Source organism: Muntiacus reevesi, chromosome 12, assembly GCF_963930625.1.
Source record: "Muntiacus reevesi chromosome 12, mMunRee1.1, whole genome shotgun sequence".
NCBI lineage: Eukaryota > Metazoa > Chordata > Mammalia > Artiodactyla > Cervidae > Muntiacus > Muntiacus reevesi.
In genome coordinates, this window is record NC_089260.1 from 39,445,998 (window position 1) to 39,465,036 (window position 19,039).

A 19,039-nucleotide genomic window follows, 5' to 3' on the forward strand; every position below is an offset into this window, starting at 1 on the left:
TAGAAAAGTCTCAGTGTGTAAACAGAGAGAACACAGGTGACCACACAGGACTGCTTCCTCTTCTGAACATGGAGGGACAGATGCTAACAGAGCTGAGGCTGGTACAACCGCCACAGTCACTGCTGTCCCAGGAATCTTCAGATCCCCAGTGACCTTCAAAGTATACAGTTCAGTGATCCTCAAATCCAACTGACGATCAGCATCATCCATTCAAATGAAGAGATTTCTGGTTGCACCCCACAGATGGTAGGCCTTGACACCACTACATTTTAAAAGTGGTAACCGGGACTCTCACATTCAACTTTAGTTGATTCAACTTGTACAGACATTCTGCACAAATCAGTCAATTGGATGTGCAGCTGTTTCTAGACTGTCTCTTCACAAAAACGTTTCGTGAGCCCCAAAAGTTTGAGAGCGCTTGCACTCTGATCAAATCTCACTGGCAAATAAATGATTTTTTTCTACAGGACAACAGTCAATATCTAGTGAAGTCAATTCAGTTCAAGGACTTCCCAGGTGGAGCTAGTGGTGAAGAACTTGCCTGTCGATGCAGGAGACATAAGAGATGTGGGTTCAATCCCTGGGTGGGGAAGATCCCCTGGAGAAGAAAATGGCAAGCCACTCCAGTATTCATGCCTGGAAAATCCCATGGACAGAGAAGCCCGGTGGGGTACAAGTCAATAGGGTTGCAAAGAGTCGGGCACGACAGAAGCAACTGAGCGTGCAAGTAACTCACTTCAGCCCTGGCTCCCTTTCTAACTGCCTCAATACAGGTTCTTACTCACATTCTTCACTTTCATCCAAGATTGGAGGAAGAGTTTGATTTACACAAATACCTGTGTACTAATGACACAAATGCATGTTCCAGATCAAAAACAACTACTTATTTGTTCACAATGGTAAATAACTATTTCTTTACAGTATGTGTGAATATGTGCTTAACGTTTGTCTACTTCTCTAAACTGTATATTCCACCAAGGCCTCTGTCTGTCTTGTTTGACACAATATCCATACTTTCCAGCAAAGGGCCTGACAGAGTGGTCTCTCAAATGAATAAGAGACATAATTAGTCAAATAAATAAATAAGCCACAGGGCGTTCCATGATGTGATTCAGTTATTTCTTTATATACAATTACTGAGATATATCAACAATCTCAGATATGCAGATGACACCACTCTAATGACGAAAGTGAAGAGGAACTTGATGAAAGTGAAAGAGGAAAGTGAGAAAGCTGGCTTAAAACTCAATATTCAAAAAACAAAAGAAGATCATGGCATCCAGTCCCATCACTTCATGGCAAATAGACAGGGAAAAAATGGAAACAGTGACAGATTTTATTTTCTTGGGTTCCAAAATTACTGCAGATGGTGACTGCAGTTATGAAATTAAAAAAAGGTTTGTTCCTTGGAAGAAAAGCTATGATAAACCTAGACAGTGTATTAAAAAGCAGAGACATCACTTTGCCAACAAAACCCTGTATAGTCAAAGATATGGTTTTTCCACTAGTCATGTATAGATATGAGAGTTGGACCATTAAGAAGCCTGAGAGCCTAAAAATTGATGCTTTTGAACTTAATGCTCTTAAGACTCTTGAGATTCCCTTGGATAGCAAGGAAATCAAACCAGTCAATACTAAAGGAAATCAACCCTGAATATTCATTGAAAGGACTGACGCTGAAGTTGAAGCACCAATACTTTGGCCACCTAATGCCAAGAGCCGGCTCATTAGAAAAGACCCTGATGCTGGGAAAGATTGAGGGCAGGAGAAGGTGGTGACAGATGAGATGGTTGGATGGCATCACTGACTCAATGGTCATGAGTTTAAGCAAACTCCAGTAGGTACTGAAGGACAGGGAACCCTGGTGTGCTGCAGTCCATGGGGTCACAAAGAGTCAGACACAACTGAGCAGCTGAACAATAACAATAGTACAGTTACTGAGTTTTCCAGGTGGTGCTAGTGATAAAGAACCCGCCTGCCAATGCAGGAGATGCAAGAGACACCAGTTTGATCCCTGGGTCCGGAAGATCCCTTGGAGGAGGGCATGGCAACCCACTGCAGTGTTCTTGCCTGGAGAATCCCATGGACAGAGGAGTCTGGCAGGCTACAGTTCACAGGCTGCACCACTGAAGCAACTTCACAGGCATGCATGCATACGATTGCTACACTACTTCCTGTTTACAAGAAAAATGTGTAAATATATACCTGCCGATTAACCAAAACCATGGAAAATCTGAAACCAGAGAAATATGTGTAACTATCTCTGCAATTTAAGATGAAATACTAAAGCTCAGAAAAATTCAGCTCTGAGAACCACAGACATGATTACCTGTAAATCAGATCTCAGTGATTTGTTAATGCCTACTTTCTAATCATCATGGTAACTCAGAGCCCATTTTATAGATGAAAAAATTGTGGTAGCAGCCAAAAGACAGAAGCAAAATTAACACCAGACACAGAAGCTTTAAGCATCCAGTTTTCAGCTGTGTGAGCTCCACTTACTACTACTCATTTGCAAATTCACACTTGCCGGATCTGAAAAGTGGAATTTAAAAGTGTCATACACAGTTCCTTTTCTGTGGGCAAACTTCTAAGAAAGAATGGGCATTGAATTTAAAGCACATAAAAGGATACACAAATAGTTATTTTCTCGGAGCTATATTTACCCATTTTCAAGTGGATGAGTATAGCTACATTCCTCTTCAAACAAATTTCAACTGAAGGCCAACTGGAGAGAGAAAGTTAAGAATGGCTTTTCAGGAATGACAAGTCCTGGATATAAGAGTGTAACTGAGTGCACTCACAGAAATTAAAAAGGAAAGTATCTTACCAATAATAAGGAAAGCAGAAGTTATCTCCAAGTACAAAAAGCAATGCCAATGGAGTAGATGTGCTGACAAGACATGAGTAATATTTTCCACATATGAGAAAAGCTTTCATCTCAGAATGCGTTTTCAAAGCTATTTTTGTACCTTAATTAAGATCTCCAGAACTCACTGGAGTGTTTTTTTTTTCTCCATTTACTAATATATTAACTAAAGCACCAAAATGCTTGCCAAAAACCACATAAAGAGCAAGAAATTTGACTGGACACTTGAAGACAGAAAATTCGTTAACTCTTCTTTTAAACTTTTCTTGAGTTATAGAAGACTACAGGGAGATAGCAGAAGACACAAGAGACAGGGGTTCAAGCCCTGGGTCAGGAAGATCCCCTGGAGGAAGGCATGGCAACTGACTCCAGTATTCTTGCTTGGAGAATCCAATGCACTGGATAGCCTGGTGGGCTACAATCCCTAGGGTCACAGAAGAGTTGGACATGCACTCACGCCCAGGGAGATAGATGGGCGTATCTTCCACTGCCTTTCTCTGAAACATCACTCCACACCTCCCACCACACTCCACTTCCAATATACTATTAGTAGGAGGGCATCAAAAGTGATTCCCACCTTGTCAAGGCTTATTAAGCTCATCAGTGTTCCTAGACATAAATGCCAAAACAGTCATCCAGTCTTTTTAGTCTCACTGTGTTTTAGACTCAAGAAAGTAGCTCCAGGGAATCTTTTAGCCTGAGATAACATGAGAGCTTATCATGCTTTCTTGCATGCATGCTTTCTTTCATTTTTCTTTAAAGACTTTTTTTTTGTTCAGAGTAAAACAGAAAGAAGAAATTATGCAATGTTATGTTCTAACGGTAGGAACACTGGCAGCTCAAGCCCTGACCTCACCCTACCCATGTCAATAGGCTTTATGAAAAGCAGAAGGTCTCAGGAAATTGAAAACGCCAAGGTCAATTTCAAGTGTTTAAATAAAATAGGGTGATGCTTGAAATAGTTACAGATAAAATACCAACCATTTCCACTGATTAATTAGATTAGCTATTAGAGACAAGTATATTTATGCTTTTACATCTAGAAAGAGAAAAAAAAAATCCTTCTAGTTAGCAAAAAAAAAAAAAAAAACACACAAAAAACAAACCAAGTAATATTTCCCTTTGTCCATATATTTATCACTCTGAAAAGGTAAAATTCATGCTCACCAAACATCATATAAGTGGGGAGAGGGAGGCAAGAGGGAGAGAAAATTTAAATTATACTGTTATTGTGCATTATTTTTCAACAAGGGGACATCTTTTACTTGAGAAGAAACAAATAGCCATGTTATCACAGTTCTGCAAGGCAGGAATCTAATTTCTTCCCTAGATACCACAGGAAATCTAAATATTAACTTTCTGAATGACACAAAGGAGTAAACATTGCTAAAATGTGTTATACAGAGGACCAAAAATGTCCCTACAAACTTCTGGAATTCAGAAAAGCTGTTAACAGAGACAATTCACAAGGGAAAATAAAGCACAGATAAAAAGGATTGTATATTTTCTTCTAAAAAACCTGGAGAGCTTCTTGAAGACAGGAACTGCTTCGTATAGCCTCTGTGTCTGTTTTATTCATCACCACAGTGCAATGAGGACAAGCCAGCTTTTGTGTTTTACTAGAACTTCAGTCTAGTTCTACTTCCCTGGTGGCGCTGATGGTAAAGAATCTGCCTGAGACCTGGGTTCAATTACTGGACCATGAAGATCCCCTGAAGAAGGGAATGGCAACCCATTCCAGCATTCTTGTTTGGAAAAGCCCATGGGCAGAGAAGCCTGGCATGCTGCAGCCCATGGTGTCACAAAGAGTCAGACATGACTGAGCAACTGAACACCACCCACCACAGAACATCAATCTAACAAAATGTGTTTCAGTCATTATCATAAAATACACCAGTTTTCACCCAGTATGGAGAATTCAGTTCATAAACATTTTTCAAAGAACACTGTATCAACCAGATAAAGGTTTACATTCTGACACAGGAAAAAACCCTACATACAGCTATCAGTGATTTTTCTAATTTGCCATCCCTCACTGTCTCTTCCCCAAATCTCTAAATCTCTATCTATCTCATCATTACTTCTTCTCCTCTCAAAGACTGTCCTTCCCAAAGATCAACTGTTACAGTCACTCTTACAGTCATGCCCTTCTGCCATAAACAAGGCCTTCTTATCCAGGCATTCTTCTCAAAGGATCTTCACTTTAACAAAGTGACTGCGGGTGTTGGAGTCAGTCAATCTGAGTATAAATCCTGACCCAGCTGGCACTGTTACCAATTAATTAAGTGTTCATTGCCTTAGTTTCCTCATCTTCAAAATGGGCATAATTATATAGGTTTGTTGTTAGAATGAAATGAATTAATATATTTAAAGAACTTGGATTATCTGCCACCTAGTTAGTGTTCAGGAGATGTTCAAATTCATTTTCTCACTGGACTTTTATTGGTCATGGAGAAGATGAATAAGGCAAAGTTTATCACTCTCACTGGGAGAGTGATAAACATTTGTACAATTCTTTAAAGAAAAGGGGAAAGGAGCTGATCAGATACAAGAAGTGACCAGCAGCACTGAGTCCAGTTAAAACCAGTGACCATTGTTTCAGGAATTCCACTTGTAGGTATAAACCCAAGAGAAAGGAAAACACATATACACAATATCCATACAAAAACCTATACACAAAGGCTCAGTTTCATTATTCATAATAGCCAAAAAGTTGAAACAACTCAAATGCCCATAAACTGATAAGAGGGTAAATAAAATGTAGTCTATCCATACAATGGGAATTTCATAATAAAAAGGTATGAAATGCTGACTCATATACCACAATATAGATGAATCTTGAAAACATTACATTAAGTGAAAGAAGTCTGTCACAAAGAACAAAAAATAGTATGATTCTAGACTATATAGACAGAGTGTAATTAGTGGTTGTCAAGGGCCAGGGCTGGGGAGGTTGGGATTATCAGGCGGTGGGGAGGAGTAGAGGTAAACAGCAAAGGATTTCTTTTGGAGTATTGAAAATGTTCAAAAATCAATTGTGGTGATGGCTGCATAATTCTGGGACTATTCTAAAAAATAATTAATTGGATGCTTTAAATGAGTGCATTTTGTGGTACATGAAATATATCTCAATAAAGCTGCTGAAAATAAAGCATCGCAGCACTCAAGCAGAATACAGTGGCCTCAACATGCACTGCCCTGCCCGCATGGTAGGTTGGGCTTCCCTGGTGGCTCAAAGGGTAAAGAACCTGCCTGCAGCGCAGGAGACCTGAGTTCGATTCCTGGGTCAGGAAAATCCCCTGGAGAAGGAAATGGCAACCCATTCCAGTACCCTGGCCTGGAAAGTTCCATGGATGGAGAAGCCTGGTAGGCTATAGTCCATGGGGTCGCAAAGAGTCGGACACGACTGAGTGACTTCACTTTCTTTCTTCTTTTCCATTAGTTCCTTCCTTCTCTATTTTAGAACTGATTTCTTAAGACTTTTACTCACATTTTCCTAAATAATTTCAAGCTTAATTATTGAGATTGCTGTCTTATCCTATCATGTTCCCCTGGGGACATCTGAGAGTTCATCAATTTAAGAAGGTATTTGTTCTGATTACCTAATTCCCAGAATTTCAAGGATCCTTTTGAGTCTAAGTGTCTTGCTGTATCTGTTGTGACTTGAAGGCAAAGAAAAGAACAAAGTACTAATTAGATAGAGATTACTTTAAGAAACTCTTTGCATTAAAAGATGATTTTTCACAAGACTTAGTGCTCAAGTCTTTGTAAAAAGATACCTGCTCCAATAGTGGAAACAGCACTTCCCTTCTGTAAGGCCTTCTGAATGTGCTCCCACATTTGGTGAGGCCATCGACTTTCTGGAGTGCCTATAACCTATCACTTTTACCAATTCACTTCCTGTTCCCTGGGGCTTCCCAGGCAGCTCAGTGGGTAAAAGAATCTGCCTGCAATGTAGAAGATGCGGGCTTAGTCCCTGATTCGGGAAAATTCCCTGGAGGAGGGCATGGCAACCCACTCCAGTTCTCTTGCTTGGAGAATCCCATGGACGAATGAAGTGACTGAGCATGCATGCATCCTGTTCCTTGAAACTTTGATTAGTCATGTGTACATACAAGACTAATTTCAGGGCTTGTTGACGAATCTTGCACAACATCATCAAAGGTTTATTATCTCTAGGGACTGAGAACGCTTACAATGGGTAGGAAGAGATTTCTGTGATCTACTTTAAAATAAAATAAGTGGGCATTAATGATTAACTCAAAATCTCCATCAATTTTTAAAATAAGTCTTAGGATACTGTATTCTGACTCCTCTCTCTCTGTCTTCCCCCCATCCACCCCCCACACACGTGTGCATGCAATTTGTTCCACGGTTTGAGCAAAATAGGCATAAATAGGTCTCCTTGGATACATACTGAAAACATCATTGGAATACTGGCATTTTGCCTTTATAATGACCAAACACATGAGAACTGAAATACATCCACATTCTTCTATACTCACTGCTAAAGAATTAAGTGGTTCACTTTTTAGAAAAGTGTTAACAGACTAGAAAAAAAATCAATTTCAATGTACTTCTGTATCAATGCTTTTACAATATGTTACAAAGCCATTACATTTAAAGGAGTAGCCATGGTTCTACTGGAAGAAATAGAATGACCTAGTACTTGCTTCAGGAACTTAAAAGTAAATATTCTACCTGAGAGTCTATTTTGAAAGATGCGTGCATTTGTGCTAAGTCACTTCAGTTGTGTCCAACTCATTGTGACCCTCTGCACTGCAGCCCGCCAGACTCCTAGTCCATGGCATTCTCCAGGCAAGAATGCTGGAGTGGGTTACCATGCCCTCCTCCAATTGATCTTCCCGACCCAGGCGTTGAACCTGCATCTCTTATCTCTCCTGCATTGGCAGGCAGGTTCTTTACTACTACCATCACCTGGGAAGCCCTTTTGAAATATACATCTAAGTAAATGTTGACACAATTAAGCAATAGGAAGAGGTTTTTGCATTTGTGACTTTAAAGATGGTGATTCCATTGCCACGTTAAGGATGAATACTGCAACAATTAAAGAGTTCTTCATAAAACCCATCTTAGTTTTTCTAATATTTACGGAATTAACAGAGTCAAAGTCTCTACTTTTCTGGGAAAAAAAGTTATTTATGAATTCTCTTTGGATCTATTTTTAAGGAATTTGGTTATAAGCCTGGGGAGTATCTTCTCAGGAAATATTCATCATGGAAAATCTTGGTACAATTGTTCCATCCAAATGTGTTTTTTTAATTATTTAATTTGCTAATAAAAATTACAATAAACCAAAAACAAATAAATTAAACCAGAACATGCTTTTATCCAAATTCTTTCTCAAAGGACATTGAGGGACTTCTGTTTACATAGTAGTGATAGCATCTCATACTAAGGAGGAGAGTGTTTTCTCTCTTCCAAAGTTTGTATAGTACCAATTCACCAAATGAAATCAAACCTGAAAGGTATATTCCACTGTTTACGTATTTCCCATTTTAGCATATTAATTTTATTTTTAAAAAGACAGAGAACAAACTTATGGACACGAAGAGGGAAAGCAAGAGTGGGATGAATTGGGAGATTGGGACTGACATATATACATTATTGATACTATGTGTAAAGTACATAACTAATGAGAATCTACTATACATGGCTCAGGAAACTCAATGCTCTGTGCTGACCCTAATTGGAAAGGAAACCCAAAAAAGAGGGGGTGTATGTATACATATGGCTGATTCACTTTGCTGCACAGTAGAAATTAATACACCATTGTAAAGCAACTATACTCCAATAAAAAAAATTAAATAAAAATAGAAAACAACAGCATTTCTTTGGTGTAAATTGGGGAATCATTCTCCCCTCCCATCATGTCTGATGTCCCTTACCCTGTTACTCAGGGGTAAGTGCTGAGTTTAAGGTATGATATGTTGAGTTTAAGGTGGCTCAGATGGTAAAGAACCTGCCTGCAATGCAGGAGACATGGGTTCGGCCCCTGGGTCAGGAGATCCCCTGAAGAAGGGAATGGCACCCCACTCCAGTATTCTGGGCTGAAGAATGCCATGGACAGAGGAGCCTGGCGGGCTACAGTTCATGGGGTTGCAAAGAGTTGACACAATTGAGTGAGGAACACTTTCACTTTTTCACTTTCACTTTAAAGGAGATACATTGTAAACCAACACTCTTTCAGAAGTGATAGAAGTTAGACTTGTTACCAGATTCCCCACAACTGAACAGTGACTGACTTCAGGCCCTAAGGACACATGCTAGTGTTCTTTGCATTGTTATTGCATAGTGTTATTGCCAAAGTAATAGTGAGAAATATTGGAAGTCTTTGAAAGATACTGCCCATCATAATTATCAAATGTCATAATTATCAAAATGTCCTTACATCCTTTACACATACCAGCTACCAGTAATGGGAGTCTCTCCTGCCAATAGTTCTGTCACTTCAACAACTGAAACTATTCTTACTTTTCATTAAAAGATTATTCATCACTGAATATAATCAACTACAGTGGTGTCAATGACTGAGAATATTTTTTGAAGGATTGGAAGCCAGATTCAGAAAGGCAAAGATTTCCTCAAGCATCTCTAAGTTCATGTCAATGGTTCTAAAAAGATGTGGACTAGTTCTCTGGAATCATTAGCAAATTCTCAAGGAGAAAGAGTGCATTAGAAACCTACAGTGGCGGATTCCCCTGGTGTTCTAGTGATTAAGGATCCACCAGCCAATGCAGAAGACACAGGTTTGATCCCTGGTCCAGGAAGATCCCACATGTTGCGGAGCAACTAAGCCTGGGAGCCACAACTACTGAACCTGTGTGCTGCAACTACTGAAGTCCACACACCCAGAGCCTGTGCTTTACAGCAAGAGATGCCACCGAAACGAGAAGCCCATGCACCACAACTAGAAAGCAGCCCCCACGTGCTGCAACTAGCAAAGTCCGACTGCAGCAACGAAGACCCAGTGCAGCCAAAATAAATAAATAAAAATAAAAGGTGAAGAGATGTAAAAGAGAAAGAAAGAAACCTCGGGTGGAAGGAAAACTGGAAACTTGGAACGAAAGGGATCAAAGTAAGAAGTAGGAGATACAAGTTTTAAAAAAAAATAATTCAAAACAAGATTATCTTTTAAAAGGCTAGGTACATAGCAAATGAATAGGACTTCCTCCAGTAGTTGTAAGGATGTTGGGGAAAGGGAAGAGAAGACTGGGATGCTGGGTAGGGTCTAGACTGTGCTTTTACTTGTTGCTGTGGAGGAAGTTAAATGCTTAGGGACGCACATTCCGGCTTCCAGGTCAGCGGGGTACCATTTAGTACATTACTGCCGAAGTACCCGGTGACCTGAATAAATTAAGGCAGCTTCCGGAGGTGCTTAACTTGCAAGCACTGAGAGCTCAGGCACTCGGAGTGATAAATATTCTATGAGTCCTTTCTATTTACTATACCAAGCACCCCCAAAATGTCAGGAAAAGGAAGTTTCTTTAAAGGGAAAGAACTCTATTGTGACAGTAAACAGGTAACAATTTTAACCAGCTGTGTCTCCTTCCAGTTTGGAGATGCTCCCAAGAGCTGTAAGTTCATCATGCCAGTTAAATGCTTTCATGGCTGTAAACCCTACTACTGAGCTCTTTTGTTACATTACATCTGCAGGATCTTTAAAATAATCTGTCACTTGAATGGATAAAAGTGGACTCCCAAGTGAAATTTTTTTTTTAAGTCACTCAGTGCTGTCTGACTCTGTGTGACTCCATGGACTGCAGCCCACCAGCTCTTCTGTCCATGGAATTTTCCAGGCAAGAATACTGGAGTGGGTAGCCATTCCTTTCTCCAGGGGATCTTCCTGACTCAGGAATAGAACCTGTGTCTCCTGCGTTGCAGACAGATTCTTTACCGAAGGAGCTAGGAAGGAAGCCCAATAGTATGGAAAATTCAACCTGAAGGTGTTAGTAGCTCAGTCGTGTCCAGCTCTTTGCGACATCATGGACTGTAGCCTGCCAGGTTCCTCAGTCCATGGGATTCTCCAGGCAAGAATACTGGAGTGGGTTGTCATGCCCTTCTCCAGGGGATCTTTCCAACCCAGGGACTGAACCCAAGTCTCTGGCATTGCAGGCAAATTCTTTACTGTCTGAGTCATGAGGGAAGCCCAATGACAGATAAAGTGAAGTGAACTGAAAGTCGCTTGGGCATGTCTGACTCTTTGTGACCATATGGACTGTAGCCTGCCAGGCTCCTCTGTCCATAGAATTCTCCAGGCAAGAATACTGGAGTGGATAGCTGTTCCATTTTCCAGGAGATCTTCCCAACCCAGGAATTGAACCCAGGTCTCCCACATTGCAGGTGGATTCTTTACCGTCTGAGCCACCAGGGAAGCCCAAAGTATATTCTATGCTTCCAAATACTTCCAATGAAAGAAAGTCTTTAGGAAAATATGTATCAATAAAATAATAATATGATCTCAATACACATTTATATTTACGTATACATATTTAATATATGTATTATATTCAAAGCTGCAAAAGCACTTTTCCTTTAAAGAAACCTAGAACATTAATAAAATATTATAAAACTAAGTGAAATGGAATGTTAACTACATATAATAGTTACTATCAGTGACAACAGAACTGTCATCACAATAATTTACCTTTAAGTAGAATTCTTATCAATAGCATTGTAAACAGAACTTAGAGTCTCCAAGACTCTAAGTAAGACTCTAAGTTACGTCTTTGTTGTAAAAGGGAATTGACTGAAGTTGTAATTTGACACATTTTGCATCTTTAGCAAATTGTTTTCTTCTTCATTTTCCAGGAATTGCATCATCCTCATGTTCAAAGAACAATATAAACCTTCCAACTAATAGAGAAGCTCTAGTTCGCTCTGTAATTCCCACCATAACCTTTGTCTCAAACCAACTCACAAAGTCTTACACTGCAAAAGAGCAATGAGTCAGCCAAGACATATTGTTCTACAGCTACTGATGACCCAAGAAAGCAATCACACCTAGCCTTTTGACCAACCACTGATGGATAAAAGCACGGAAGCTTTTGTGGGCTAGTATGTGGTTGTTATTTAGTCACTAAGTCCTGCTTGATTCTCTGAGACCCCATGGGCTGCCGCATGCCATGCGTTCCTGTCCTTCACTGTCTCCCAGAGTTTGCTCAAATTCACATCCATTGAGTCAGTGACACTCTCTAACCATCTCATCCTCTGCTGCCCCCTTCTCATTTTGCCTTCCATCTTTCCCAGCAACAGGGTCTTTTTCAATGAGCTGGCTCTTCACATCAGGTGGCCAAAACATTGGAGCTTCAGCTTCAGCATCGGTCATTCCAATGAATATTCAGGGTTTATTTCCTTTAGGATTTAGTATACAGATTCAACCCTTAATTTGATTAAAGGCTCTGCCACATTGGAAGAACAGAGTTAGCTAGGAAGCATCACCTTAGAGAACATGGTTTGTATCCTTCCTCATTAATGGGACTATCTCCATAAATAGAGACATTTAAAAACCCAGTCCAAACGAAGTGCTCAGTGAATGTTTCTGTATTTATCAGAAGTAAAACTTGGGATGTCATTTGGGTATTCTGCAAACAGAACATCAATCACCATGTTCCTCCTTGGTTACAGAATCTATGAAGATGTTTCCCAGCAAGTTCTTGGGGACTGTGCCTCCAATTGTTGCTCTTCTTTTGAATAAATCATATCACCACAAGGTCTCTGGAAATACACTGATAATTTGGGGGGGAAAGAGTGCCTTTTGAAGGCTTGAATTATCTGAATAATGAACAAATCTCCACGTCTAATTGAACTCGCCTGAGCACAGGCTCAGACTTCAAGCAAACTTGGTAGAGCGTTTCCAGTAGAACTCAGGCAGGCCAGATGTTTTGGAAGCAGAATCGCAGTCATTATGCACATGCCAGCTCCTCCTCACTCCACCCGGGGCCAAGACCCTTTCAGCAGCATGAGGCCTGCTTAACATATGACTTTGGCCGCCTTACTGCATGGCATCCCCGCACCCACACAAGCATTTCAGTGATTTTAAACAAGCTCCACTAAGAGGGACAATTACGTGGAAGCCAAAGAAACCAGTGGGGAGAGCACATTCATCATGAGATATAAACCTCTGTCTGCATTTCCTAAAATGATCTCAGGGTGGGAGATACATAGGGATTTACAACTTTGGGTTAAATGCAGAAGACACGGGTTCTATCCCTGGGTCAGGAAGATGCCCTGGAGAAGGAAATGGCAACCTACTTCAGTATTCTTGCCTGGAAAATCCCATGGACAGAGGAGGCTAGTGGGCTACAGCCCATGGGGTCGCAGAGTCAGACACTACTGAGTGACTAACGCTTTCTACACTTCACATGAGACGATGAGCACAACTTACACAAACACTGTAACACCAATCCCAAAGTCTGAGTTGACATGGTCCTGGGGTAAATTAACGGTAGTGCCAGCTTTTACTTCTCTGAGGTGGAGGTTGGGTGTGATATGTGATGTGTGTGTGTGTGTGTGTGTGTGTTTGGAAGGAGGGAGATGAAGGAAGCTGTTAGGGTGGGCCACCACCCTCCACATCCCCATGGCTGACATAACAACTGGTTCCCCCTCATACAACAGAAATTCATCCAGATTAAGTGGTTCCTTTAAAACCAAATGCACTCTGGGAAAAAAAACCTGAGAGTCATCTACACCTTTTAATGCACTACTCTGCTTTTAGAGGAAGGTGACCTTCCTCCTTAATTAAAAGGATGCTCGTTTTCTTTGGGGAATTAGATGGGTGATCTCACAACACAGAGTATTTCCATGAAGAGAAGATATAGGCAGGAGAAAACAGTAAGGATTTCAGCAAAGAGAGAAGGGGATAACGGTGAGTGCCTGATGTGTGGGGATACAGTAGGACCAGTTAAGCAAAGACACATCAAAAATAAAATCAGAGAGTCCCAGTGACAGGCTTTGCTTTCTTTAAATTTTGTTTGAGTTTGGTAACAGTTCCACACACGCAATATCATTTTATCTCTCCTGACATGGATGTAATAAGTTGTGAATACCTGGTCTAAAGTCATCCTTCTACAGACTGGCATGTATCATCATGTATCTATAGGTGTGTGTATCTATCTCTATATATTAATATAGAGATACATATATACATATATATATATAGTGTATCTGGATAAACACATATTTTTAATCTTTTTTCCCTACTGGAATATAAAGAGAGTTCTCAGCTCATACTGTAATATATATTTCTTGCCTTGTGAATGCAGTGAGAACACCCATATTTGTGCTGGAGTAGCCATGTTCTGACACATGGTGTGCTTCAGTAAATGTCAAGCTTAAAAACAGAAGAAGACAAAGTAGCAGGTCTGGCCAATTACATTGTGATCTGAAAACACTAGTGATTTATTAGTTGCTATTAGCTAACCAGCTGATCTCTATTTGATCTGTGTATTTATTAGTTATAAGTATTAAGCCAGCATGTATAGTTCTACTACAGGAACTTTTTCAGCCTCTGCCTTGCTTTTTATATGAAAATACAATAAAATAATTTGAGTTGTGATTACTTTACAAAAAAATAAATCCTGCAGCTGGAATTAAATTTCACACTGAAATTCAACCTTGAGAGGAACAGAAATATGAAACTAATGCAAAAAGTGCAAAAATTTCCATATTCAGGTTAATATTTAGCAACAGAAAAGAATAACTTTTGTTTATCTCTGAAAACAGCTTTCTTTATCTAAACAAATGACTAGAATAAGATTAAGAAAAACCTGTTTTGGTTTTTCAGATACACACACATATTCCAATTTCCTTTTGCACAATGACTTTTATGCAAATAGGCATCGCACAATCTCCTGACCTCTTTTACCATCACACCGGGACAATGACAGTTCAATAATTGAAATGGTACATATCAGGTATATTTGATTTTAAATTGCAAAGTTGGACTCAGGCCTATTGAAATGAAAATGCTTATGATTCTTTGTTAATTCCAAACTGATCAGATTATTATATTTCCTACCAGTTTAAAAAGAAAAAAAAAAGGCAGGTGAAGCTAATTATACCATTTTTTTTTAAATTTCCTTGCCATATACATTGTACAATGTGTGTGTGTGTGTGTATGTGTGTGTTTGCATTCTCTTCTGTGACCCTCCCCCACACCTTGATTTTAGTTCTTAACCTGGATTCTTTCATCCATAACATGGATAATGAGAAAACTCCAAAAATGTTCCTTGAGGGACTGTTACACTAAAAGTTACGTAGGACTAAATCCCATGTGTCTTCCTTTGCTCACCATGGAGACGGGAGATTCATTCACTGCCCTCAGCCAATTTGAAATCCAAATATGAAAACAGCCTTATGGAATTCAGACAGATGATTCTCCTTCACAACTAGCAGATGCAAGAAGAAAAATAAAGACTAGTATAATTGAGCTTTTAAATTTGATCCAGTGAAGCTGTGAACACCCCATTTAAAAATACATATAATATAAAAGCAGCTGAAGCTCAGGTGTGGCAAGAGTATTTGCACGTCCAGCACAGGATGGCAGTCAACCAATCAGCTGGCCAGAAAAATTACAGCCATTCTAAGGCAAGAATAAGGTAAACTGTGAATCTGAAATATTACCAGAGTCTTGTTCATTCTTTCTCAGTTGGAATGTGGAATGCTCAGTGGTTTTCGCCACATCTTTCTCCTGGACACTTTAGAAAAAGATTGGGATCACTTAAGGAGTAGACTAAATTGCAGTGCATTTTTTAATGAGGGTTTGAAGTAAAGAAGTTTCTTTAATACATTTCTCAATTTATGCATTAGTCCATTATTCATCTTACAAATATTTATTGAGGACTCATTATGTGAATATCAATTGACAGAAATTTGTAGAGGATGCAAAGGCGTGAAATTAGAAAACTATAATCAAATCTAATAAAGTGGTTAGCTGAGAACACTGTTTTGGCATTATACAGTTATAGACACGCACACACAGGGGCTTTCCTGGTGGCTCAGATGGTAAAGAATCTGCCTGCAATGTAGAAGACCTGGGTTTGATCCCTGGGTTGGAAAGATCCCCTGGGGAAGGGAATGGCCACCCACTCAAGTATTCTTGCCTGGAAAATTCCATGGACAGAGAAGCCTGGTGGACTACAGTCCATGGGGTCGGGTCGCAAAGAGTTGAACACAAACGAGTGACCAACACTTTCACTTCATACATTCAGTACTTATTAACCTCACTTTAAATATACTCTCAGATATTAAAATTGTGCAATCTGCAATTTCAATTTATTGTTTAAATTTTTTAGCCCAATTTTGCTTCATCACTAAAATTTCTGGAGGAAAAATAAGATCAAAATTTGAATAGTGCCTAATGCTTCAGAGAAGTTTGCTTGAAGAAATGAGTAAGCTTGTCTTCACAATAACAAAATTCCTTTACAAAAAAATCCTAAGGAAAAGAATACTGCCAAAAAAACGAATGCAGCTTTGTTTGTTTTTGCAGTCATCGTTAGCAATAGACATAAAGGTATTTCTTTTTTTTTTGGAGCCCATATGGAAAGATCATCAACACATTCTGCCTCTGGGTTCTTTGCCAAAATACCATAACCCACAAGCCTTCTACCTTAAACATGAAAGGAAAGGTGTTGTTCTGGTCAAATAAAGAAATAATTTTTACTAGCGTACGTCTAATGTTAAAGCTGCTTAAATCCTGCCAAATACATTAAAACAACATCTGTAAAACAGATTTTCATTAAATTGATCAGGTTAAAGTTAAGCAGCTAGGCAGATGATGCTTTTAAGCTACCCCTTAACCTTTAACCTCTAACCTCCTTAAACTGGAATAAGGACACACACTTCTTTGAGGTAAGACTGCTTCAGGATGACCATGCAAGAGGTAAAGTGGCCCATTCAAATTGTCCTGACACATCCCCACATTTGGGAGTGTTATCAATCAATATGCTGCCAATGAGAAGAGCTGTTTTTCTCCCAGCCCTGTATTTATCTGTCTTTTCACTGCTACTTGTCACTTTCCCTTAAAGTCTGAATAATTCACAATGCAAAATGATGTAAATTAAACTCCCAATGAAAATGAATTTTATATAGGCAATTATTGTCTGGTCATTAGCTCAGACACTGTTTTAAGACCAATTTTAATATTTTCATCATATTATAAACCATCATTTTTTTCCAGGCCTAGGCCAATTTGTTAGGGTCTCATTTAAAAGCAATTAATGTTACTTATGGAGCAATTTTATTTTCCCTACACAAGCCGACCAAGCTTGCTAATATCCTCATTACTGCTCTTGAAAATCCTCTGGATCTGACTCACACAGTTTCTGTGAATCAGTTTAGAAACCGCATCCTCAACACATTGCTACTCTGGAGGAATTGTTTCTAGTGATTGCTAGAATGAATAAATGCTCTTTGAAGGTTGATGCAAAATAATAGAGTCCAACTGCCCAATACTGAGTTTCAATGGTTCCAATATTTATTTCTCTAATCTTTTTATTTCAAGGTAAGTTTGTTCAAAGTGTGTTTTTATTTGTTTGCTGACCATTTGGAGACACTACCCCACAAGGACACGTAGGTATTTAAGAGATGAGTAAATAAATAAGATGGTGGGGAGAGTCAATTTGTATGTACAACATTTTGAAGGTAAGAGTACATATAGCCAGGCTTCACTGGTGGCTCAGTAGTAAAGGATCTGCTTGCCAGTGCAGGAGACACAGGTTCAATCCTGATCCAGGAAGACCACATGTAATGCAGAGCAGCTAAGCCTGTCCACCACGGCTACTGAGCCTGTGCTCTAGAGCCTGGGAGCCACGCTGTGAGGTCTCAGCAGCCTAGAGCCTGTATTCCACAAAAGAAACCACTGCAATGAGAAGCCTGAGCACCGCAGCTGGAGAGTAGCCCCCACTCACTGCAACTAGAAAAAAGCCCACACAGCAATGAAGATTCAGCACAGCCAAAAATGAAATAAATAAAATTTTTACAAAAGAGGACATATAGCCTTTGGTTCTGGTATCTCAAGCTCTCTCTGCTTTAAGGACCTATTCATAAGCCAGTTCTATCTCATCTGGTTGTTATACAGTCAAAGACAAAATCCAGCCCTCTCTGAAATGGAACTTCAAGGGTAACCCTGGCACCTAGCAAACTGCTCTGCAGACAGTGAGGGTGGTCAGTCCATATTCATGGATAAACTTAACACACACATACACACATGTAAATAACTATCTGGCAATGAGATTAAATAGCCTTTCCTGAGAAAATCAACAGGAATGCTCTACCTTTCTTTAGCTTCCCACATGAGATTAATAAAGCAGAAAAATTTGTACATTTATATCTTCTATTCACAACATGTTAATTTAAAGTGTTGGAAGACTTGCGTGAATATAAACACAGTTCATGAATATTCTATATAGCTCCCAGGGTCAGGATCTATTATTTATACAAACTTAATGTGTTTTTTTTTTTTTCTCCCAGATATTCTAAAAGTTTTAATAGATCAGGTATCAACAGAAGAAAAGTTGACAATTGAACGGCTGTTAGCTGTTGCTATAAAAGCGATGGATTATAATCATTCTATTCTGTTTTCAATACCATCAACTTAGAAGTTTTCCATTTTATGTGAGGGCCTGCACTCCCCTCAAACTGTGTAACCCAAATCTAATGCTTTCGTTATTGATCCACGGAGCGCCAATATCACAGGCACAATGTTACAAATTCTCATACCACGACTTTAGGTTTTCACGCTCAGTACATCAATCCAGCATTTGAATGTCAAGAAACAGCCCAAACAAATAGTGGCAGGCCAATCCAAATAAATAATTCCTGCACCTGCCCCAGATAGCCACATTCTGCTCTTTTTGTGGTCTGTTTATAGTTTGAAAGCATATTTGAAGAGCCGCAGGTATCATAATCGCCGGGTGACTCCTGATAGTATAGTTATCACTGATTTCTAGTATAAATCAATAGATAACACTTGCAAAATGGATTTTGCAATCATATTAGAGCTTGTTACAGTGACTAATGGTTTGCAATATTTTCTGAATTTTAATATCCTCTGGACAAAAGAAGTTTTTAATAAGTTACCAAGTTATTCATCATAGAAATGAATCTGTTCCTGCTGTACATGAACCAAGACAATCAGGCCAATCCAGT

At 39.4% G+C, this 19,039-nt stretch overlaps 1 protein-coding gene across 5 annotated transcripts in view; it reads right to left on the minus strand.

Moving 5' to 3' along the window:
* Positions 1 to 19,039, minus strand: part of ZFHX4 (zinc finger homeobox 4) — a 201,877-nt gene that overhangs the window by 155,043 nt on the left and 27,795 nt on the right. The gene's annotated exons all lie outside the window — the stretch shown is intronic.